At 47.7% G+C, this 24,100-nt stretch overlaps 1 long non-coding RNA gene across 1 annotated transcript; it reads right to left on the bottom strand.

Moving 5' to 3' along the window:
• Positions 1–1,475: 1,475 nt before the first annotated feature.
• On the bottom strand, positions 1,476–3,039 carry LOC123179827 (uncharacterized). The gene is made up of 2 exons (XR_006490599.1): positions 2,956–3,039; positions 1,476–2,343 (listed from the first exon to the last, which is right to left on the bottom strand). It is a non-coding gene; the product is annotated as an uncharacterized lncRNA (long non-coding RNA).
• Between the last annotated feature and the right edge of the window lie 21,061 nt (positions 3,040–24,100).

The following is a 24,100-nucleotide window of genomic DNA, read 5'->3' as shown; positions in this document are numbered from 1 at the left end:
ACCGTGCCCATTCCAACAGGCCATGGTGGACATTTAAGGAGTGCTAAGCATCCCTAGAGTTAAGCTGCGCATCAGTTACGACCACGAGCGTGCCTGGACACTCTGTATACCATGTCCAGCAATGGCGGACCAACAGTCGCCGTCAAGCTGTTCATCGACAAGGAGAATGTTAGAAGGGAGAGAGAGGTTTGGTGGAATTATATTGTATTGCTTGAGCATCATGGGTATATATATATATATAAGTACATGATCATCTTGAAGTACAAGGTAAGGTAGAATAATATCCTACGCTATCCTAGCTTTCTTAATAATCACGATACTCAACATCCCCCCACAGTCACAACGGTAGCGACGCAGACGGTGAGACTGGAGAAGAATCCGAAAGCAAGCCGACGAACACCCCCCCCCCCCACAGTCGTAACGGTCGACGCATCGCGGAGTCGTGGCTGAAGTGGAAACCAACGAGGTTGCTCAAGCAGGCGGTAGCCCTTTGTGCCGTTTGTCGATGTAGCCGAGGGTGGTGTAGCCGTGGTCGAGGTAGCCGCGCGTAGAATGTCGTGGTCGATGTCGAGTCTGGGACCCGGTGTCGAGGATGTTGCCGTGGAGCCGCGGGCGCAAGAGCGCGCCGAGTTAGCATGGGCGCAGTGGTGTCGAAGTAGTGGTGCGCCGGGAAGAAGACGTTGTTGACGACGCGCCGTGGCGTGTTTGCCAAGCCCGGGACACATCGTATACGAAGGCACGCACCGGTGTTGCCAGCACCGAGCATGCGTAGACGGACAAAAACGAAGTTGACGAAGCGCCACACCAAGCTTGCCAGGCTCGGGGAAACATCATGGACGAATGTAACACCCCGGATGTAATTTACCTAATATGTACTCCAACTCTTGCCGTTTCCGGCGCTAAGTTATTTTATTTCCTCGGGTTTGGGTTTTTGTCTCCGTGTGTTGTTGTCGTTGTCATGCATCTCATATCATGTCATCATGTGCATTGCATTTCCATACGTGTTCGTCTTATGCATCCGACCATTTTCCCCGTTGTCCGTTTTGCATTCCGGCGCTCCTATCTCCTCCGGCGGTCATTTCTACCTTCCTTTCGTGTGTGGGGGGTAAACATTTCCGGATTGGACCGAGACTTGCCAAGCGGCCTTGGTTTACTACCGGTAGACCGTCTGTCAAGTTTCGTATCATTTGGACTTCGTTTGATACTCCAACGGTTAATCGAGGGACCGAAAAGGCCTCGTGTGTGTTGCAACCCAACACCCCTCCAATTTGGTCCAAAACCCACTAAAATCCTCTCCATCATCTAGAGCGTTCGATCACGATCGCGTGGCCGAAAACCGCACCTCATTTGGACTCTCCTAGCTCCCTCTGTCACGACCCGAAGGTTCGAAAATAAATGTGACAGTCGCCATGTCCTTATGAGTTGAAGAACACTCATAAGCACACAAGGCATGAGTAGCATATATCATAACAACATGGCACAAGTAATACTTTAATTCCAGCTTATTCTTTACATAATAGCTTACACCCTCACTTAACCAAATAATAGATAGTAGGCCAAGTGTTCAACCACGTGCATATGCACATGTATTGATAGCACTTCCTCTTATTCTTCACTGACTTTATTTAAGGATTAAACAAAGACTGCTAATTTTGACACCTTGGCCTAGGCGTCGACTTATTCCTCATGCTCCTCTAACTCCTCACCATGCCCACTTCCCGCGCACTCTGTGCATATCAGAGGAAAAAGGAAAACAATAGTGAGTATGTTGGGACATACCCAGCAAGAATATAAGAATGCAAGAATTAGTAGGTTGCAAGTTGAATGTGCATAAGGTAAAGATGCTTCAGCCTCCTGTTACCTTACAGGAGCAGGATGGAATTATACCGGCGCAAACCTATAGCAATAATCTCTGCAGAGACATACTAATAACCGTCGTAATCTCCACCAATGGTAATACCTATCTTCGGGAATCACGACGCCGAGTCCCCTACTTGTGTGAGGTATCTTCCATCTCACACTAGTACCGACTAAATTAGCCGCGTACCGTTATTTCAGGTATCGACCGCCCCGGGCTTGATATACCACACTTACCATGATCACGACGGTGTACGTTCTTAGATTATTCAAACATCATCGTTCGATCAATCCGTCAACCATGCACGCATGGTTCTCACAGGCATAATAATTACCAGCTCATCACTTATATTCATATGTAAAAACTTTAATGCTAGTAACCAATTAATTTGTTAACATATATTAAAAGTTCAGTTTGAGAGAGAAGACTGATATGCACAGTCTTGCCTTGCAGCGGTTCCTCCTCGGCTAAATCTGAGCTCCAACCTAAACATGTTACAAACGCCCATCAGCTTATTATTTCATGTGACTTGCAAGTGGCAGCATGGACATGAGCAGCTATATGCAGTACCAGTACAGGGATGTAACAAGTCGCTCTATAGTACTTGGCTATGTTAGAGTGAGGCGTGCACATCCCACTTTAACCTCAGTACTGTTCCCAGCTATTAAATTTGAGAAATACAACCACCTGCATGCATGCTAGCTAGCCATGAAGATTATTTCTTTACACAGGAGATGTACGCATGCATGGGTCCTGTAGTACTAGTACTACTCGTTCCCAGTCTTTCTTACCAACTAGTACTAGTTGTTCCTTCTTAAGCCAGCGAATAAATTCATCAGTGTAACAAAGCATGGATCAATAGAATGGAATCAGTCTGATGCAACTTCCAGTATTTTAGAATCTTTTCGTTCATTTACCCATAACACCACATCTTCCGTTAAGCAAGAATATCAGCTCAAGTGTGGAAATCGATGGAAAGAAAACAGGAACATGTAGTAGGAGAGGAGAGATGCTACAGCTAGCTACCCTCAAGAATCTTAGATGACTTCATGAGACAAGACGAGGAACAGGGCGTTGGCTAAAGCTAGCAGCCATACCTCCTTGTCCTCAATTTCTCCGCAGCTTCTCCGATCGGTCGCTCGCTCTCCGCTGACTGCTTCCAACTAAAGTGGGGAATTTTCTGGGTGCGGGCGACCAGTACCGCACAGTTGAGAAGCTATGGAAGGGCTACGTGGATGAGACTGATCTAACCCAGGTACCGACTACCCCACGGCTGGCTCACCCTGGTTACTGTGGATGCTTATCTACTCGCTGCTTCCTTAGCATAGATATTTTTTTGGAACACACCGCAGGTATTCTCCCTGCGTAAGTAATCTGCAGGACATTGAACTTATCTACTCTTTTCTCTTCTAGAATAATATTTTAACAGATAAACCCAGATATTTTAGAACCTAGGCAGTGAGATGTTTTGTACACGTAATCTACTAATGTTTGGTAAACTATTTTTTTATTTTTATCTTAATAGCTTAACAGTTAATCACAATATAATTATCCAATTAAAATAATTATCATCGCATATTTTTAGGTTATTACACCCTCTATGCCTATAAATATCACCTCCTCCGAAATTCTTGGTTCTCCTCTCCCGAAACCCTAGATCCGCTCCTCCGCGCGCCGGACATTGTCCGGACCGCGCCGGACACACCGCCGCCAGCCACTCCCGCGCCGCCACGTCACCGGCGCCGACCCGCGCGCCGTCGAGGCCCGACGGGCCTAGATCCGGCCCTGCCGGCCTGTTCCTCCGCCACCCGGACGCCCGCGTCCCGCCGCCTCTCTTCCCCGAGGCCGGCCACCCGGAGCACCGCGCCGCCATCTCCGGTTGGCTCCGCCGCCCGGGTTGCCGCACCGGGCCGCCGCTGCCAGCCCGCGCCAGCGCCGCATCCGGCGACCGCCGTCGCCGCCCCATCCTCCTCTTGCCGGATCCGGCTCCTGTGCCCGGCCCTGCCGACCTCCTCCTCGTCCTCGAGCTCCGGCGAGCGCCAAGTTCGGTGACATCTCCGGCGACTCCGAGCTTCTCCGGCGAGCGCATCGGTTCCCGTGCACGATCTGGATCTAGATCTGGGATTTTTGCCTCGGTTGACTTTCTCCTGAAACCCTAACTATATTGCATATTTCATCGTGCTGTAACTTTGCATCCGTAGACGCATTTTGCACGTGTGGCATATCAAAATGTTCGCCTCAGAGAGCATATCATTTCATCTCATTGCATCATTTTCATTTGAGCTCATCTTGGTGCCCGAAATGCTGTTGGAAAAGTGCTATTTGAGTTAATTGTCAGATCTGCTGCACCAAATAGCTATTTGTCATTTTTGCCATGATTAATGCGTGCATGATATGCCCTGAGCTCTACATGAGTTTTGTTATATGCTTTGCCATCTTTACAGAGGTGCTATCCATATATTTTTGTGATATGTGTGGTGACTAGCACAAGCTTGCAAAATGGTGCATTCGTTAATGCTGATTTCAGGGACTTAGCAATTTCAGCAATTTCACTAAGTCCTTGATCTGTTCTTATCAATATGCCATATGTTCATGTTGTTTCCTAGTGATCTGTGCCTCTTTTGAGGATGATCAGTAAGGATGATTTGTTAATCTTGTGGTGCTTTATCCATCCATGCCTTTGTTTGTATTTATGGAGCACCCTAGCTGGAGTCAATCGAGCTCTACTTTTTCTATTTCGTGAATCTGGGCAGATCGTTTACTTGTTAGCGATTTTGCCGAGGATATTATTGTTGATCTGTGCATGTTATGTTCTTGTTCTTACCATGTCTAGATTATATAATGTGTATTCTTAATGGGTGTATGCTTAAATTGTCATGCCTTCCTCATTAGTGAGTGCATCGAGCTCGTAAACATGCCTACTCGTTAACAGATTTGCATGCTTCAGTTTTTCACTAAGTCTGAGAGCTGATTATGTTGTTGCCATGTTCATATGCTTGCAATTGTATTTTCTGATCCCTTTTGGCTCAAGGTCACTAAGGGACTTTTGTTAAGCTCTTTGAGTAGCTCCATGCCATACCTTGCTTTACCATGTTAAGTTCCTGTAGCATATAGTTTTCATGCTCCAAAGTGTGCTACCTGATCTAAAATTCCAGGCTTGTGTTAATTGCACCAAGTCTGAAACCTGTTTACCAATTGCACTTTTGCCATGCTTGTTTGAACCTATTAATTGATGAATTGGCCGTAGCTCAGTGTTCATCTTTTGTTAAGCTTTATGAGTGGATCCCTGCCATCTATTTTATTGCCATGTTTGAGTGTTGTAACATAATTAACTTGTTGCATTTAGATGGCTACTTGATGTTTATCGCAGACCGGGGTCATATTTGTTTTGCTTGCTATTTCCAAACCGTGCATCCGATTCCGGTGTTCTTTATATCGATTTCAACCGAAATCACTCCATCTTTCCAGTGGCACACTTGTTTTCCCAAGTTGAGGCCAGGTTCATTCATTCCTTGTCAAATCTTGCATATGCACCACATACCGCATCCCGCATAGCATACCATGTTTGCATCATGTTGTTTGAGCTTTGCACGTGGTTGATTGTGTCCTTTTTGCTTGTTTGTCTTGTTTGGGTAGAGCCGGGAGACGAGTTCGCTAACGAGGAGCCCGTTGAGTTTGCTTTCGAGGATCCAGTCAGCTTTGACAAATTTGCAGGCAAGATGATCATACTCTCGAAATCACTTCTATCTTTGCTTTGCTAGATGCTCGCTCTTTTGCTATGCCTATGCTACGATGCCTACCACTTGCTTATCATGCCTCCCAAATTTCCATGTCAAACCTCTAACCCACCATGTCCTAGCAAACTGTTGATTGGCTATGTTACCGCTTTGCTCAGCCCCTCTTATAGCGTTGCTAGTTGCAGGTGAAGATTGGAGATCGTTCCTTGTTGGAACATTATTTTCTTGTTGGGATATCATTATATTATCTTGTTATCTTAATGCATCTATATACTTGGTAAAGGGTGGAAGGCTCGGCCTCTTGCCTAGTGTTTTGTTCCACTCTTGCCGCCCTAGTTTCCGTCATATCGGTGTTATGTTCCCGGCTTTTGCGTTCCTTACGCGGTTGGGTGATAATGGGAACCCCTTGACAGTTTGCCTTGAATAAAACTCTTCCAGCAATGCCCAACCTTGGTTTTACCATTTGCCACCTAGCCTCTTTTTCCCTTGGGTTTCCGGAGCCCAAGGGTCATCTTATTTAAACCCCCCGGGCCAGTGCTCCTCTGAGTGTTGGTCCAAACTAGAGTCCTGTGCAGCGCCCCCTCGGGGAAACTCGAGGTTTGGTTTTAGTTGTATGGAGAGCTCATCTGAGTGTGCCCTGAGAACGAGATATGTGCAGCTCCTATCGGGATTTGTCGGCACATTCGGGCGGTGTTGCTGGATTTGTTTTAACTTGTCGAAGTTGTCTTGTAGAACCGGGATACCGAGTCTGATCGGAATGTCTCGGGAGAAGGTATATCCTTCGTTGACCGTGAGAGCTTGTCATGGGCTAAGTTGGGACTCCCCTGCAGGGATTTGAACTTTCGGAAGCCGTGCCCGCGGTTATGGGCGGATGGGAATTTGTTAATGTCCGGTTGTAGATAACTTGAACCTTAACTTAATTAAAATGAATCAACTGTGTGTGTTGCCGTGATGGTATCTTCTCGGCGGAGTCCGGGAAGTGAACACGGTGTTGGAGTAATGCTTGCCGTAGTTTGTTCTCTAGTTCTTCGTTCGTGCTTTGCCTTCTCTTCTCGCTCTCTTTTGCGAATAGGTTAGCCACCATATATGCTAGTCGCTTGCTGTAGCTCCACATATTACCTTGCCTTTCCTATAAGCTTAAATAGTCTTGATCGCGAGGGTGCGAGATTTCTGAGTCCCTGTGGCTCACAGATTACTTCCAAACCAGATGCAGGGCCCGATGACTCTGTTCCAGATGATGCGCTTGAGCTCAAGTGGGAGTTCGACGAAGACTCACGCCGTTACTATGTGTCTTTCCCTGATGATCAGTAGTGGTGCCCAGTTGAGGCGATCGGGACCATGTCGCATGTTGGGTTGATCTTTTATTTTGGTACCGTAGTCGGACCATGAGTGATTGGATGATTGTAATGCTATTTATGTACTTTGTGTGACGTGGCGAGTGTAAGCCAACTATGTACCTTTCCCTTTATTATCTATATTACATGGGATGTTGTGAAGATTACCTTACTTGCGACATTGCTTTCAATGCGGTTATGCCTCTAAGTCGTGCTTCGACACGTAGGAGCTATAGCCGCATCGAGGACGATACAACGAAGGCACGCATCGGTGTTGCCAGCACCAGGCATGCATAGACGAGGACCTGCACAAGTTGTATGCCATGTCGAAGGAGTCGGAGAGGCCAGCAAAGAAGGACTCGACGACGGTTTGCGGCGTCAATCAGCGCGGAGCCGACGTCGCCTGCAGTTGTCGGAGTAGACGAAGTGGTCGGGGTAGATGACGGCGAGCTGGCGACAGGCCAGTGTTGGACGAAGACGAAGGAGGTGGACGGGCGGTGGGGGCTACGTGGGTAGCTGCGGCGGCCAAAGAAGAGCGGCGGCGGCGGCCTGACGGCGGCGGCGGCGGCTAGGTTAGGAGCGCGGCGGCGGTGCTCGAAGTAGGCGAAGAACCCGACAGCATGACGAAGACCGGCACGGACGGTGGCGTTCCCGCGCCAAGGAGGTGGCGCGACGCATACCACAGGAAGTCAACGCGCGTGGACGACGAAGTGGACCGTGGGCCGCCGCGCTACGGCCCGAAGGGGCGACACAGCGGCGGCGGGCAGGTCGGGGTGACGGCGGGAAGACCTTGGGGCGGCGGCAGGGACCGCGGGCTGCGGCGCGACAGCCCGAAGGGGTGGCGCGGCGGAGGAGCGCGGGTCGGTGCAACCGCGGGGACGGCCTCTAGACGGCAGCGTGGACCGCGTGCGACGCTCGCTACGGCCCGACTGGGCGACGCAGTGGCGCGAGGGTCGGTGCCACCACGGGAACGACCTGGAGCGGATGGCCTCTGGGCGGCGGTGGACTGCGGGCCGCGGTACTACGGCCCGAAGGGGCGACGCAATGGTGACGCGGGTCGGTGCAGCTGGGAGAAGAACCACGGGGCAGCGGCGCTGCGGCCCGACGGGGCGACGCAGCGGCTGCCCATTGCTCGATCGGTAGAGGGGCGCGCTGAACTCGGGACGGTTTTCACGGGGCCTGCGGAGGCGCGCGCAACCGACGGGTCAGGTCGGTCGCACGGCGTAGATGAGGCGGATCGCGGCGGCGGGCGGGTGATCAATCCGACCGCGTGTGAGGTCGGGGACGCCGCTCGGTGGAGGCGCGGTGACGGCGGAGTCCAAGATAAAGCCGGCGGCGGCGGGCGGCAGGGCGGCTATGATTGGCCGCCACATGGCGCGAGGCCGCCGGGTCGGGGTGATGCAGGTGTCCCGTTCAGAGCAGGGCGGTGACGACCGGCGTAGATCGACGGGCGGGCCGTCGCACGAAGGGCGGTGGTGTAGAGCCGCCGCATGACGCGAGGCCGCCGGGTCGGGGCGACCGGCGGACCGACGCAAGGACGCCGCGCGAGGCCGCCGGGTCGGGGCGACCGACGGGCAGACGCGTGGACGACGCGCGAGGCCGTCGGGTCGGTGAAGAAGCCGGCCGATCGCGTCAATGTTGGAGTAGAGGCGCACGGGATCGACGGCGGCGATGGGCGACGCAAACCGGATCACATAGACCGAAAAACCAAAAAAGAGACGCCGATCAAAGCGACCGACGAGAGAGAGAAAACCCGGATCAAAGGATCGCGGAAAAAGACTCTCTAGGGCAGACGGCCAACACGGCCGGCGGACGAAACCTAGGTACGGGCGGCGCGGCCCCCGGCGGCGGTCATGGAGGCCGACCGCCCCGGGGGCGGCGCGCGGGTGCGGAAGCGGCGGCGGCTAGGGTTTAGAATCGACTTGCAATAGATACCATGTTAGAAGGGAGAGAGAGGTTTGGTGGAATTATATTGTATTGATTGAGCCTCATGGGTATATATATAGGAGTACATGATCATCTTGAAGTACAAGGCAAGATAGAATAATATCCTACGCTATCCTAGCTTTTCTAATAATCACAATACTCAACAGAGAAGAAGAGGGTGCTGTTCGCGGAATCCGACAAGGACTTCGTGGACATCCTCTTCAGCTTCCTCACGCTCCCCCTCGGCACAATCGTTCGTCTCTTCAACAAGCAGTCCCAGATCGGGTGCCTCGACGAGCTGTACAGGAGCGTGGAGAGCTTCGGTGAAGAGCACTTCCAGACCAGGGATTGCAGGACAATGCTTCTTCGCCCCGTCAATGCCGCTGCGGCTCACTGCGACCGGCTCAAGGTCAAAGTGGACGCTGATCAGACAGGGATACACGTCTGCCCTTATTATTCGAGCTCAAGTTGTGGTACAGGGTACTTCAGCTCAATCCGTGATGTTAGTTGCAAGTGTGGCCGTATGATGGTATGCCTCAGGAAATGGCCTCAGAGTAGTTCTCCTGCTGCTACTGAAGACAGTACTGTGGATGGAATATTTTCCAAAGGTGGCGTCAAGTTCATGGTCACGGATGATCTCCAAGTTGCTCCTTCCTCTACAACTCTCATGTTTTCTCTGATCAACAAGCTTGGGCTTCAGGAAACCACTGAATATCAAGGAGGAGGTGCTCCAACTCAATTCCAATAAGGTCTGTCTCTCTATCAGTCTAGCTTGTTTTTTGTTAATTGTTATTTTAGGTATCTATAGTGCAAATTGGAAAAGGATTCCCCTACCAGTGACGGTTATATTGTATTTAATCCAGATAATTAGCTTGCTTAGGAGGACGCTGCTGTCTAAGCAACCTTTGACAGGCCTATATTTCGATGTCACTATTGCGCCAAATTTGGCGAGTTTTAATAGGCTTCCTGACAAACTGTTAACAACACAAGCAATTGTGGCTGATCCCAAGTTCCAACCTATAAAGATAAGGCTCGTTCAGGCAAAGGATAATTCCTCGGTGTTGTATGCTGAAGTCAAGCAAGACCTGGTTGATCTTCTGTTTGGCCTCCTCTGCATTCCTATTGGGTCTGTAATGAAGACTTACGATCAATTGTCACCAGACGGATGTCTTCATAATATCTACAACAGTGTGAATGTAGCTGGTTGTGTCAATCAAGAATGCAAAAGCTTGCTTCTATCCCCAAAGCTGCCCCCTTTCTTTGGGTGCAGCAGCAACGTGCTACAAGTTGAAGAATTATATCCAAGAACGCATCATTCTCCTTCGAATTATCTCAGCGAGCTGAATCCAAAATCCCCATACCGGGGACATGATACTGGTTATACAAGCTATGTCAACGTAGGGTCCATCAACTTCATGGTGACCGACGACCTGCGCATCATCGATTTCTCCCTGGCCAAGAGCCTCCAGGCCATACGTTCGGGGAAGATTCCGAACGGGGAGCTCGTGGAGAAAGAGCTAACTCTTGACAAAACCCAGGTAGGCAGTCAAGACTCAAAACTCAAGAGAACTAGTAGCTCATTCTTCTTTCTTTTTCAGTTTTGTACTATGTTCTCAACGACGGTTTGCTTGGATTTACAGGTTCTGAAGCTGCTAAGAGCTGCAATGGCTACTCGCAATGCGCTCAGCAGCGTGCTCCTGCCTCCACCAAAGTATGCCGCAACCACCCCAACTCAAACCACCGCAGCGTCAGGCCTCCAGCTGAGCAGGAGCTTGCGACTCCAGAAGCCCATCCAGCCAGGAGAGTGAATGATGACCCACCTTTGGCCGAGTTACCGTTCTATCGTGCGAAGACAGAAGAGGCAAGAAGATATTCCTGCTGAATAATCAATATAATTGTCCTTGGGAAACTTTTGCAGCTGCGTGTCTAGCTTGCTGCTAATTAGCATCATCATGTTTCAAATGAAACCATGCCTTACATGCAATTGACAAAGTCATCTATTACACACATCGGGTCAATCACGGCAAAGCAACGAGTGAACTAGATAGTTGGTGGGCGACGAGCCGGGGAATGACGTGCCGAAAGGGATGGAGTGGTATTCGCAGCGTATTGTCAAGTTTAACCTCTTTAGGTGCCATTTACCTAAACGAGAAACTACTCGTGATCATAGAATAACACATCATCGATTTAGAGCACTGACTGGCCAGATCCCAAACTTACTCAGGCGTCAGGGGGTCAGGCCTTAGGGAACCATGCCTTCCATGCAGTTTACCAAAATTGCAACATCAACGAGTAGACTGAACTATGTAATGGGTGGGCAACCAACGGGGGAATGACGTGCCAAAAGGGGTTGAGTGGTATTCGCAGCGTATAGTCAAGTTTCTGCTGAACCTCTTTAGGTGCCATTTACCGAAACGAGAAACTACTCATGATCATAGAATAACACATCATCGATTTAGAACACTGACTGGCCAGATCCCAAACTTACTCATGCATCAGGCATTAGGGAAACTGGCCGACTGGCGGAACAAACTTGATGACCAAAGTTGACAAATCAATTGGACAGGATGTGTCGCATATTTTGTGTAGGCGAGGTAGGTTCTTGACGTACCTCTAAATTCAAATATCTAATTGGAGAAGACACGAAAAAATCTAAGAAAATATTATGGCACATAAGCTATATGTGATAACGTATATATGTCAGATAAATTTATATCCGATCCAGCTGCCCCCTTTCTTTGGGTGCAGCGCAATGTGCTCCAAGTAGAAGAATTTCCTACAAGAGTGGGCCGTCCACCGAATAACCTCTACAAGCCGAATCCAAAATCCCATAATATAAAGCTCATGTCCATTTGTCGACTGAGGGTCCATCAACTTCATGGCGACCAACGAGCACCATGTCATCGTCCTCGGGGTCTATCATCTCCTCAGCATTGAGGTCCACGATATGTAGCTGCTCCATATCTTCAGTCAAAAAGTCCTCCATCGTGACTACACAAAGTGAAGACTCGTCGTCCATCTCCAGATCCTCGCACGGGCGAGACACCGGTATGGTACTCGGTGCTCGATCAGTTTCCAACAAATGCGTGTTAGCAGATTTTTTTCCGGCAATTAAGTACTGCAGCTCTTGGCACGATATTAGCTTGCATGGGTGCCTGTATAGTCGGAACCGGAGGAGATGGTGCAGGGGCACTGAAGTTTGGAAGTTCTGGGTGTTGAGCACTGCCAAGCCGTGTTCCAGGCTCACTGGTCATACTGGATGCTTTGGAGCTCGTACATGTTTCTGAAGGTCTAGTTCGTCGAGGTCTTATGTGCACAAAATTTGTGAATTGTTCAGCTTTCGAAAAATTGGGGACCATGCGTGGTGTGATGATTCGTCCACCAGCAGCAGTAGCTGCAGCTTGTATCAACGAAGGAACATCTGTAGAATTTGCTTGTGACACAGTAGCACGAAAGACTGGAGCACGATGATGAGTTCTTCGTTGTGAAGCTCCTACATGAAAAATCTCAAATGAGCACCAAAAGGCTAGAACAAAGCACTCCAAAGACGCCAGAATGGATTTACATTTGAGATACGCAACAAAGCTATAGAACAATAATGTTTGAGCTGTTGATAGTTCAGTAATAAATAAGCATTATTCAAAATGAGAGAGCTCGATCTACTGACAATGTACAGGAATTTTTATAAATACCTGATCTCAATGTGGATAATCTAGGCTTCCCCACAGGCATATCAAGAGCCATATTGAATGCCTTTTGACAAGCTTCTATATCAAAATCCCTGCTGAATGGTTTAGCGTTACCAGGCTTGGCTCCTCGGTGACGCTTGCCAATTTGTACCCATCTCTGAAAACAACGATATACATTACCTAACCGACCACTGATCCACAGTGGAATATGTACACAGGGAGAAACGGATGTCCTAGCTAGCATGCTAACCATGGTAACAAATTAAGATATATATGGAACTTGTATCTAGGCGTAGATCACACACTACCGGAATAACCTTATATGCCTACGGCCTTATCTATGCCGACGGCTGCTGTAGGCACAGATAGAGCTATGCCGACGGCCTGGGGAATACTGTCGGCATAGAAAAGCCGTCGGTATAGCTCCATCTATGCCTACGACAACCGTAGGCATAGTAAGGCCGTCGGCATACATCGATCTATGCCTACGGCAGCCGTAGGCATAGTTAGGCCGTCGGCATAGAGGTGGCCCTGGTGACCCGGGGACAGACGGCGGACTGACGCCGTCAAATCTATGCCGACGGCCCTGACGGCAGCCGTCGGCATAAATATCATCTGTTTTTTTACCGGGAGCTGCCACGTCGCAGAGCTATGCCGACGGCAAAGCCGTAGGCATAGTTTTCCATCTATGCCTACGGCAAGGCCGTAGGCATAGCCCCGCCACGTGGCGCCTCCTGGTAGCCCCGAGAACTATGCCTACGGCATGGCCATAGGCATAGATATCATCTGTTTTTTATTTTAAATTATTTTTGTTTTTTAAGTTAAAATTTGAATGATTTAAATCAAACTTATCTAAACTTAAATATACACAAATTATACATCGACTTGGGGTAGAGTTTTTCATGGATGATGAATATCCAGTTTGTTTTTATTTTTTTAGTATGTTAGAAATGTGACCTCATGCACTTTTGCATATAGGTCTTTATACTTTGTTAAAATCATAAGTAATTGATACTTGGATTGATTTTGAAAAAATTATATGGTTTTTTATCAGAATCTTGAAAGGATTCTGCTGCTATACTATGTTTCAAATTTGAACAAACTTAAAACATGTTTGCTTCAAATTTACACAAAGCACCCTTTTGTTTTGAATTTTTTGTGTATTTTTCATTCCTTGGCCAATCGAGACAAATTTTATATCTACATCCATCAGATTGTTTCAAGGATTGTGGTGGCAGGTGCAAACACCCGACAACCGGCTCCGGAGTGTGACCCCTTCATGGACGACGATATCGTCGGCACTTGAACGGGGAAAACGACCACGTTGGGCCGATACAGAGGGAATCTTATGGCCAGGGGCCTTTGGGGGCTAGCTATGCCACCAAATCTTGCGTTGGGTCCTCTTACATGTTTGGAAGTGTGGTGTCAGGTGCAAACACCCGTCATGCGGCTCCGGAGTGTGACCCCCTTCACGGAAGGCACTGCCGCCGGCACTCGAAGGGGGGAAACGGCCGCGCCGGGTTGACACAAGGGGGATCCGATGGTGGGTTGGGCCCAGACCTTGTTCTGAAATGTTCCTATGGGCTGACCTATCACAACCAGGTGGAAATGTCCCTTGCTCATAGGCCGTCCAGTGAAAGTCAAAGGCCTAGATCTTCGGGTCAACGGGGCTAGGGTTAGCTCGGTCGGGGGCCTTCGGGGGTAGCAATGCCACCAAAACATGCATTTGTGTCTTAATATATGTATACAAGTGTGATGGAGGGTTGAAATAGCCAACGGAGCAACGGGTAGCACACTTCCTTCACAAAATCGGACACGTTCTCTCTCGATAACTAGATACTACCTTGGAGATGGTGTAGTTTACAAGCGGCCTCTGGTCAGGCTTCTGCGAAACATGCTCTGTTTTCTTTATTATCACGAGTTGCAAAATTAGTAGTGGGAAGTAAACTTTTGTTAACTTGTTGGTTGAACCAATGGAACTACTGTTATATTTGATTTGTTGCTCAACTAGTGCTGCAATGATGGGATCGAATGATTGCATGACCCTAATGTTGGCCTATCATTTCAATTATCTTGGTCTTATATATGTTATTGTTCCTGTCATATAGCACATGCTAGTTTCTTTATTGGTTGGCTGCTGGTTCTGTTTGTTCATATGCATAAGTGCTACTGTTTCTTTGTTATCTTATAAAGGATATAGTCCTTCATTTGTATATAGCGGTAACTCTCTTATTGATCAACATATACTGATTCATCTCTTTACTGCAATTACTCTGTGTACTTCATGATTTGCTCCTATAGTGGTATAAAATTATAGTTTCTCTTTCAAGCTGGTATCTGTGTTTGATATATACTAGTCTTTATCTAAATACCATGTATTGGTATTTCTTGTATGGTTTAGTACATCATCTACTGGTGGTTTAGTTGTATATTGTACAGGACATAGTCCTGACGGTTGCATGTAGTGATAATTCTTTCTTTGCATTAGCTATTTCATATGTTTCAGATAATTTAGATGCATGCTTATACTCCTATCTATACCAGGTGCATGTGTTGTGCTTGTGTACCTATATACAGAATAGTACCCATGTGTAAGTGGGTGTATGTGTTCTGCTTATAGCAGATGTTTAGTAAATGTGCTATCAATGGCCTATTTCTTCTTGCAGGTTATGGACTATATCTTTCCTTGCCAATTCCCTCTCTCTTAAATCTGATTTGAACAGATGCTGCACTGGTCTCTTCACTTTCTTTCTTTCTCTCCTACTCTCACTGATAAGAACAGGTGCTCCTTAATCTTGCCATGCCAATGATGGTGTCCTGAGGCTCTCATTGTTACTTAAAGATGCTGCACTACTTGATCCAATGATGCAATAGTCCTAGCACTACTAGGCTGCCTGAGGACAATCCCTACTTTGAACCCTACCTCTGGGCTAGTTGATTAGTAGTGGGTTTGTTGGATTTCATCTGAAAACTAACCCAAGCTTAATTGAGGGATCCCCTAATCATGGAGTTAGTTCTAGTTTGAGTTGATCTTTGGGTTTGGCTTTGATCTATACTTTGCTGGCTCTACTTCTGTCTTTTGGGTTATTGGCTCCATTTATGCAGTGTTGGCTCTCTTCTACTGTTTCTTTGATCAACTTAATATGATTGGGGTTTGACTAATGTTTCCAAACTCGTAAGTGCTAGCTCCTACAGCGAAGGCATTTTTCTAAGGGGAATGCTACATTTAAACCTTGATCAAGTTTTTCCTGTTTCTTGTTTCTTGTTTTGCAGGTTGATGAACTGGAAGAAAGAAGCAGAAGATGAAGAACTAGATAGTTTAGTATAGATTTAGTTTAGGACTTTTTCTTTCTTCTTTTATTTCTTTTTCCTCTAAGTGTAATTCCTGAATGCTTGTAATTGACATTTATATTAATAAAGTCTATTGTTTATTATTCAGACAAAATAATTGCAGTGTTCCATATATTATGAATATAGTTTCTTTTATTCACTTTTTGCAATATCACTTGTATTATTTATTCATCAATATAGAGAGCTCCTAGCCGAGGGCTATGCCTGCGGCAAAGCTGTCGGCATAGATCATCTATGCCTACGGCAAAGTCGTAGGCATAGTACTCAGCCAGGAGCAACCATGAGCTGCCACGTGGCAGGACTATGCCGACGGCAAAGCCATGTTGTCAGGAGTCACCAGAGGCCGCCACGTGGCAGAGGTATGCCTACGGCAAAGCCGTCGGCATAGGTGAAAATCTGTGCCGACGGCTTTGCCGTAGGCATACCCCTGCTGCCAGGAGTCGCCGGAGGCCGCCACGTGGCAGAGGTATGCCGACGGCAAAGCCGTCGGCATAGATTTTCACCTATGCCGACGGATTTGCCATAGGCATACCTCTGGCACGCGGCGGCCCGTGATTCGTCAGCGCTTTTGACGGCATCGTCCGTTGCCGTCAGGTGAAAATCACTGCCGACGGCTAAACTATGCCGACGGCCGGACAGAAGCCGTCGGCATAGGCCCCTATGCCGACGGCTAAACTATGACGACGGTCTGACAAGACTACGCTGACGTGATCTATGCCGACGGCAGCCGTAGGCATAGGTGTATGACGAACGCCGGTTCTTCCTCGACCTCCATGACGTGAGCCGACAATTAATTTGAGTTTCGTGTTCCGAAAGCCGAACGAAACGTGTAGGATCTGCTCAACACCATGCCATGTTCCAAAAGCCAAATGAAACATGCACGCGATGCTTTCGAAACCCAGCCCATCGGCCCGCCAACCATATATCATTTCCTTTCATTTTCACCGAAAAAAACAGCCCGCGAATGAAATCAGAATTAGAAAAAAAGAAAAAAAATCAAGAGAGAGACCCACACACTCAATTTCAGTTTCACTTATTCTCATTGGTGGATCCATTTGTGCCACGGATCGATGACCTGGATCACATCCTACCGTCCATTTGTGCCCAGGAATCCCACAATCCCACATCCATCCATCCATCCGACCCAACGCACCAACACACACACACACACTCTCTCTTGCTCGAACCCACCCAAACCCTCGTCGCCTCCTCTCTCCCCCTCCGAACCCCTCTCTCCCTCGCCGCTGCCTCCACCCACGCCGCACGGTTCCGGCGAGCTCCGGCCGCGCGCAGCACGCCGGCGAGATCCCCTTGGTCCGCATCTGGCTTACCTCCATGCAGATCCGCGGCTCCCCCACTGGCTAGGGTTTTGCATCCCCTTTTGTTCGCCGGGATCCGCCATGGCAGGCCACGGCGAGGCCATAGGTGACCGGATCCAGCACTGGTAAGCCCCTCCCCCTCCTTCGCCCACCATCTCCTCCTCACCTCACCTCATATTCTCTTCCTTCTCTGCAGGTCGCCATGGGCGTGCCGGCGACGACGGCAGGAGGGGCGCACCTCCATGGGGCGGGACGCCGCCATGGAGATGGATTCCCTTGTCCCCCACCACGCAGCGGCACCATGGAGCCTCCCAGCGCCCCAAACCCTAGCGGAGAGAGAGGAGCTGCTCCTAGTACAGCATGCCATGGAAGGGATTTTTTTGGTCTTTTTGTTGTTGTTTCTCTTCCCGATCTAATCATGTGGAAGGCCCTTTTCCTCACCATGATTTATTCATCTCCCCTTCCTCTGTTTTGTGCAGGTTGCTCTAATGGCGAAGCTTCTTCTGCAGGACACCCTCCACCCCGCCCCTGCATCCACCTCCTACCCCCATACATGGTGAGCTACAACCTCTCTTTCTAGCCCTTGCAAATCTGATCTGGAGTGGACATGAATTGCAATTGTCATGGACACTACATAACAGCAAGTATTGGTTCAGTTTTTGTGTGAAATTCGATTGTCATTGTGCTTTTTGATGCTTGCTTCAGAAAAATAAAATCATGGATAGATAGAAGATGGAAACAGTGAGCTTCCTTTCAAGTTAGTAATACTAAAAATCATTTGGCTCATCAATTTTTCATGTCTTGTGTTAAATCCACTCCATTGCAATCTGGCTATGTATGGATGGTTTGGTACAATTTTCCATGGATGAGTATAGTAGTTACGTACACATGTGCTCTGTAGTTTTAGTTTTTCTTGTGTTGCTGCACTTAGTCTAGAGATACAACAACATTAGTTAGGTCATAGATGGATGGATCAATACATACAGCTAGCACTGCTAGCAACAACAACAAAATAACCTTGTGATTGACTCTGTTGACGCTAGCATGCTCTATTAGTTTTGGAGCCCAACCATGGACTGTACGTACTAAGCTAGCTCAAGCACACACACATGCAGCTTGATTTATTTCTATAGATACTAGCAGCAGCACGCGTGTCTCCTATACTAGCTTGCTTAATTTCTGTACTAGATCAATGACACTAGCACTTACTTGTTTGTTAGATTCGGAGCAGCAGGCATCCTCTGTGGACGATGACGACAACCAGGTCATCCACCGCCACGACGACACCCCGCACATGGTCCAACTCGACTACAACATCCACCGCGTGACGGCGACGTGGTCGTGTGCGGCATCGACCAACCTCCTCTCCTGTGAATCCATCTCCTACCTCTAGCTCCCGCTCTTGTGCTGCTATATTAGTACCTTGCTCTGTTTCATGCGTATGGGTGATTTTGTTTGTGCTTGCTGTGCTTGTGTCATGGAAAAGATCATTCCTATTTATTTGTGCTCTGTTTTCTTTATTATCACGAGTTGCAAAATTAGTAGTGGGAAGTAAACTTTTGTTAACTTGTTGGTTGAACCAATGGAACTACTGTTATATTTGATTTGTTGCTCAACTAGTGCTGCAATGATGGGATCGAATGATTGCATGACCCTAATGTTGGCCTATCATTTCAATTATCTTGGTCTTATAGATGTTATTGTTCCTGTCATATAGCACATGCTAGTTTCTTTATTGGTTGGCTGCTGGTTTTGTTTGTTCATATGCATAAGTGCTACTGTTTCTTTGTTATCTTATAAAGGATATAGTCCTTCATTTATATATAGCCGTAACTCTCTTATTGATCAACATATACTGATTCATCTCTTTACTGCAATTACTCTGTGTACTTCATGATTTGCTCCTGTAGTGGTATAAAATTATAGTTTCTCTTTGGTATCTGTGTTTGATATATACTAGTCTTTATCTAAATACCATGTATTGGTATTTCTTGTATGGTTTAGTACATTATCTACTGGTGGTTTAGTTGTATATTGTACAGGACATAGTCCTGACGGTTGCATGTAGTGATAATTCTTTCTTTGCATTAGCTATTTCATATGTTTCAGATAATTTAGATGCATGCTTATACTCCTATCTATACCAAGTGCATGTGTTGTGCTTGTGTACCTATATACAGAATAGTACCCATGTGTAAGTGGGTGTATGTGTTCTGCTTATAGCAGATGTTTAGTAAATGTGCTATCAATGGCCTATTTCTTCTTGCAGGTTATGGACTATATCTTTCCTTGCCAATTCCCTCTCTCTTAAATCTGATTTGAACAGATGCTGCACTGGTCTCTTCACTTTCTTTCTTTCTCTCCTACTCTCACTGATAAGAACAGGTGCTCCTTAATCTTGCCATGCCAATGATGGTGTCCTGAGGCTCTTATCGTTACTTAAAGATGCTGCACTACTTGATCCAATGATGCAATAGTCCTAGCACTACCAGGCTGCCTGAGGACAATCCCTACTTCGAACCCTACCTCTGGGCTAGTTGATTAGTAGTGGGTTTGTTGGATTTCATCTGAAAACTAACCCAAGCTTAATTGAGGGATCCCCTAATCATGGAGTTGGTTCTAGTTTGAGTTGATCTTTGGGTTTGGCTTTGATCTATACTTTGCTGGCTCTACTTCTGTCTTTTGGGTTATTGGCTCCATTTATGCAGTATTGGCTCTCTTCTACTGTTTCTTTGATCAACTTAATATGATTGGGGTTTGACTAATGTTTCCAAACTCGTAAGTGCTAGCTCCTACAGCAAAGGCATTTTGCTAAGGGGAATGCTACATTTAAACCTTGATCAAGTTTTTCCTGTTTCTTGTTTCTTGTTTTGCAGGTTGATGAACTGGAAGAAAGAAGCAGAAGATGAAGAACTAGATAGTTTAGTATAGGTTTAGTTTAGGACTTTTTCTTTCTTCTTTTATTTCTTTTTCCTCTAAGTGTAATTCCTGAATGCTTGTAATTGACATTTATATTAATAAAGTCTATTGTTTATTATTCAGACCAAATAATTGTAGTGTTCCATATATTATGAATATAGTTTCTTTTATTCACTTTTTGCAATATCACTTATATTATTTATTCATCAATATAGAGAGCTCCTAGCCGAGGGCTATGCCTGCGGCAAAGCTGTCGGCATAGATCATCTATGCCTACGGCAAAGTCGTAGGCATAGTACTTAGCCAGGAGCAACCATGAGCTGCCACGTGGCAGGACTATGCCGACGGCAAAGCCATGTTGCCAGGAGTCACCAGAGGCCGCCACGTGGCAGAGGTATGCCTACGGCAAAACCGTCGGCATAGGTGAAAATCTATGCCGACAGCTTTGCCGTAGGCATACCCCTGATTCGTCAGCGCTTTTGACGGCGTCGTCCGTTGCCGTCAGGTGAAAATCACTGCCGACGGCTAAACTATGCCGACGGCCGGACAGAAGCCGTCGGCATATGCCCCTATGCCGACGGCTAAACTATGCCGACGGTCTGACAAGACTACGCTGACGTGATCTATGCCGACGGCAGCCGTAGGCATAGGTGTATGCCGACGGGAAATGGCCTATGCCGACGGCCCAGGGCCGTCAGCATAGGTGGCGAGTCCGGTAGTCCTGTACAGGGAAAGAAACATGAGAATTGTGATAAGAAGCAACACATGCACTTACCTACTTACCTTGCATATTTGCAAATTAAGCATGTTACCAGTTGATCATAATAAGTCGGGAAGTCTGAAGACAACTAATCAAATAATTGTAAATGAAACAAGGATGAACTGTACCAAACATATGAATAAATTTCGAAATTTCACTATTAAGTTTTAACCAATATGGAGGTCATAAACTAGATGTAACTAGGTATGAGTCGTTCAAATCACACTGGATGTGATCCATTGCTGCCCCGTGCACCACACACAATCGAGCACTCCATGAAAAAAACCTCGAATCCATATATTCTTCTACCCTAACCTCGCGCGAGCACTCAAAGCTTCTTCGGTTTCGAACTGCGCTATGCTGAGGGGAAATCAATAAAACGAGAGAACCGGTATGGCCCTCTGTGACAGATTCGTGCGTCTGTGCTTCTGTAAACCCAAAACAACACACACAAATCAGATGAGATCGAATGGCTGACCTCAAAGACTTCCTTGCCGCTGGGGGCGGCGTCCATGGCGCTGTGCGGCGGCCGGGGCTCTCCCATGCTAGGGTTTTGGTGGCTTGATGGCTATGGGGAGGAGGAATTTATTGAGGCCTTTTTTTCTGTGAGACAACTGGAAAAGGAAACAACGGTGCCCGTCCGATCCGATTGTCCACGGGGTACAGAATAGACGCGGGCCCCCGCGGCCAGGGCCCAACAGAACCTGGGATCCCCCCCCCCTCGGGCCTCCACGCCACAACGAACAAAGATGGCAAATCCTATTTAGCGCTCGAGGCCCTGGTTCGTTCGTTAATGGTACGCGGCGCTCACGCGCCTGCTAAAAAAACACAAAGAGTTGATGCTTCCTGTTTGTTTTTTATTAGTGTTTTCTGCTCGAGTTTTTTCAACCGATTTTTTCCAGTTTTAAATTTTTCGGTTTAAATTTTGTTTTTTGTATCCCTGCTTATTTTTTAAAATTTTAGTTTTATTATTCATTTTTATTTTCTCCCTTTTCTTCATTGTTACCTTTTTGTGAATACATTTTTAAATACGTGGACTTTTTCAAATTTGTATTTTTTATAAAAATAGTTAATAAATAATGTTTATGAAAGTTTTTCATATAAGTGAACTTTTTGTTGGAAATATGCCCTAGAGGCAATAATAAATTAGTTATTATTATATTATATTTCATTGTTCATGATAATCATTTATTATTCATGCTAGAACTGTATTGATAGAAAACTCAGATACATGTGTGGATACATAGACAACACCATGTCCCTAGTAAGCCTCAACTTGACTAGCTCGTTGATCAATAGATGGTTACGGTTTCCTGACCATGGACATTGGATGTCGTTGATAACGGGATCACATCATTAGGAGAATGATGTGATGGACAGGACCCAATCCTAAGCCTAGCACAAAGATCGTGTAGTTCGTTTGCTAAAGCTTTTCTAATGTCAAGTATCATTTCCTTAGACCATGAGATTGTGCAACTCCCGGATATCGTAGGAATGCTTTGGGTGTACCAAACGTCACAATGTAACTGGGTGGCTATAAAGGTTCACTACAGGTATCTCCGAAAGTGTCTGTTGGGTTGGCACGAATCGAGACTGGGATTTGTCACTCCGTGTAAACGGAGAGGTATCTCTGGGCCCACTCGGTAGGACATCATCATAATGTGCACAATGTGATCAAGGAGTTGATCACGGGATGATGTGTTATGGAACAAGTAAGAGACTTGCCGGTAACGAGATTCAACAAGGTATCGGGGTACCGACGATCGAATCTCGGGCAAGTATTGTACCGATGGGCAAAGGGAATTGTATACGGGATTGATTGAATCCTTGACATCGTGGTTTATCCGATGAGATCATCGTGGAGCATGTGGGAGCCAACATGGGTATCCAGATCCCGCTGTTGGTTATTGACCGGAGAGTTGTCTCGGCCATGTCTGCATGACTCCCGAGCCCGTAGGGTCTACACACTTAAGGTTCAATGACGCTAGGGTTATAGGCAATAGATGTACGTGGTTACCGAATGTTGTTCGGAGTCCCGGATGAGATCCCGGACGTCACGAGGAGCTCCGAAATGGTCCGGAGGTAAAGATTTATATATGGGAAGCCATCATACGGTCACCGGAATAATTCGGGGGTTACCGGTATTGTACCGGGACCACCGGAGGGGTTCTGGGGGTCCACCGGGAGGGTCCACCTGCCCCGGAGGGCCCTATGGGCTGTATGTGGAGAGGGACCAGCCCCTTAGTGGGCTGGGCGCCTCCCCCCTAGGGCCCATGCACCTAAGGTTTGGGGGAACCCTAAAGGGGGCGCCCCCCTTGCCTTGGGGGGCAAGGCAACCCCCCTTGGCCGCCGCCCCCTCCTCAGATTGGATTTGAGGGGGCCGGCCCCCCTCTCCCTTGCCCCTATATATGTGGGGGGATTGGGAGGGCAGCCGCACCCAAGTTCTGGCGCAGCCCTCCCCCTCTCCCAAGTCCTCCTCTTCTCCTGCGGTGCTTGGCGAAGCCCTGCAGGATTACCACGCTCCTCCTTCACCATCATGCCGTTGTGCTGCTGCTAGATAGAGTCTTCCCCAACCTCTCCTTCTCCCCTTGCTGGATCAAGGCGTAGGAGATGTCACCGGGCTATACGTGTGTTGAACGCAGAGGTGCCGTCCGTTCGGCACTATGATCATCGGTGATTTGGATCACGACGAGTACGACTCCATCAACCCCGTTCACTTGAACGCTTCCGCTTAGCATCTACAAGGGTATGTAGATGCACTCTCCTTCCCCTCGTTGCTAGAGTACTCCATGTTGGGGAACGTAGCAGAAATTCAAAATTTTCCTACGTGTCACCAAGATCTATCTATGGAGAGACCAGCAACGAGTAGAAAGAGAGTGCATCTACATACCCTTGTAGATCGCTAAGCGGAAGCGTTCAAGTGAACAGGGTTGATGGAGTCGTACTCGTCGTGATTCAAATCACCGATGATCCTAGTGCCGAACGGACGGCACCTCCGCGTTCAACACACGTACAGCCCGGTGACGTCTCCCACGCCTTGATCCAGCAAGGAGAGAGGGAGAGGTTGAGGAAGACTCCATCCAACAGCAGCACAACGGCGTGGTGGTGGTGGAGGAGCGTGGCAATCCAGCAAGGCTTCGCCAAGCACCATGGGAGAGGAGGAGTAGGGAGAGAGGTAGGGCTGTGCCAGAACTTCGTCTATAGCTC

This window comes from Triticum aestivum, chromosome 1A (genome assembly GCF_018294505.1).
Source record: "Triticum aestivum cultivar Chinese Spring chromosome 1A, IWGSC CS RefSeq v2.1, whole genome shotgun sequence".
Lineage (NCBI taxonomy): Eukaryota > Viridiplantae > Streptophyta > Magnoliopsida > Poales > Poaceae > Triticum > Triticum aestivum.
Note: the sequence above shows the minus strand (reverse complement) of the source record. Positions and strands in the feature narration are given on the sequence as shown.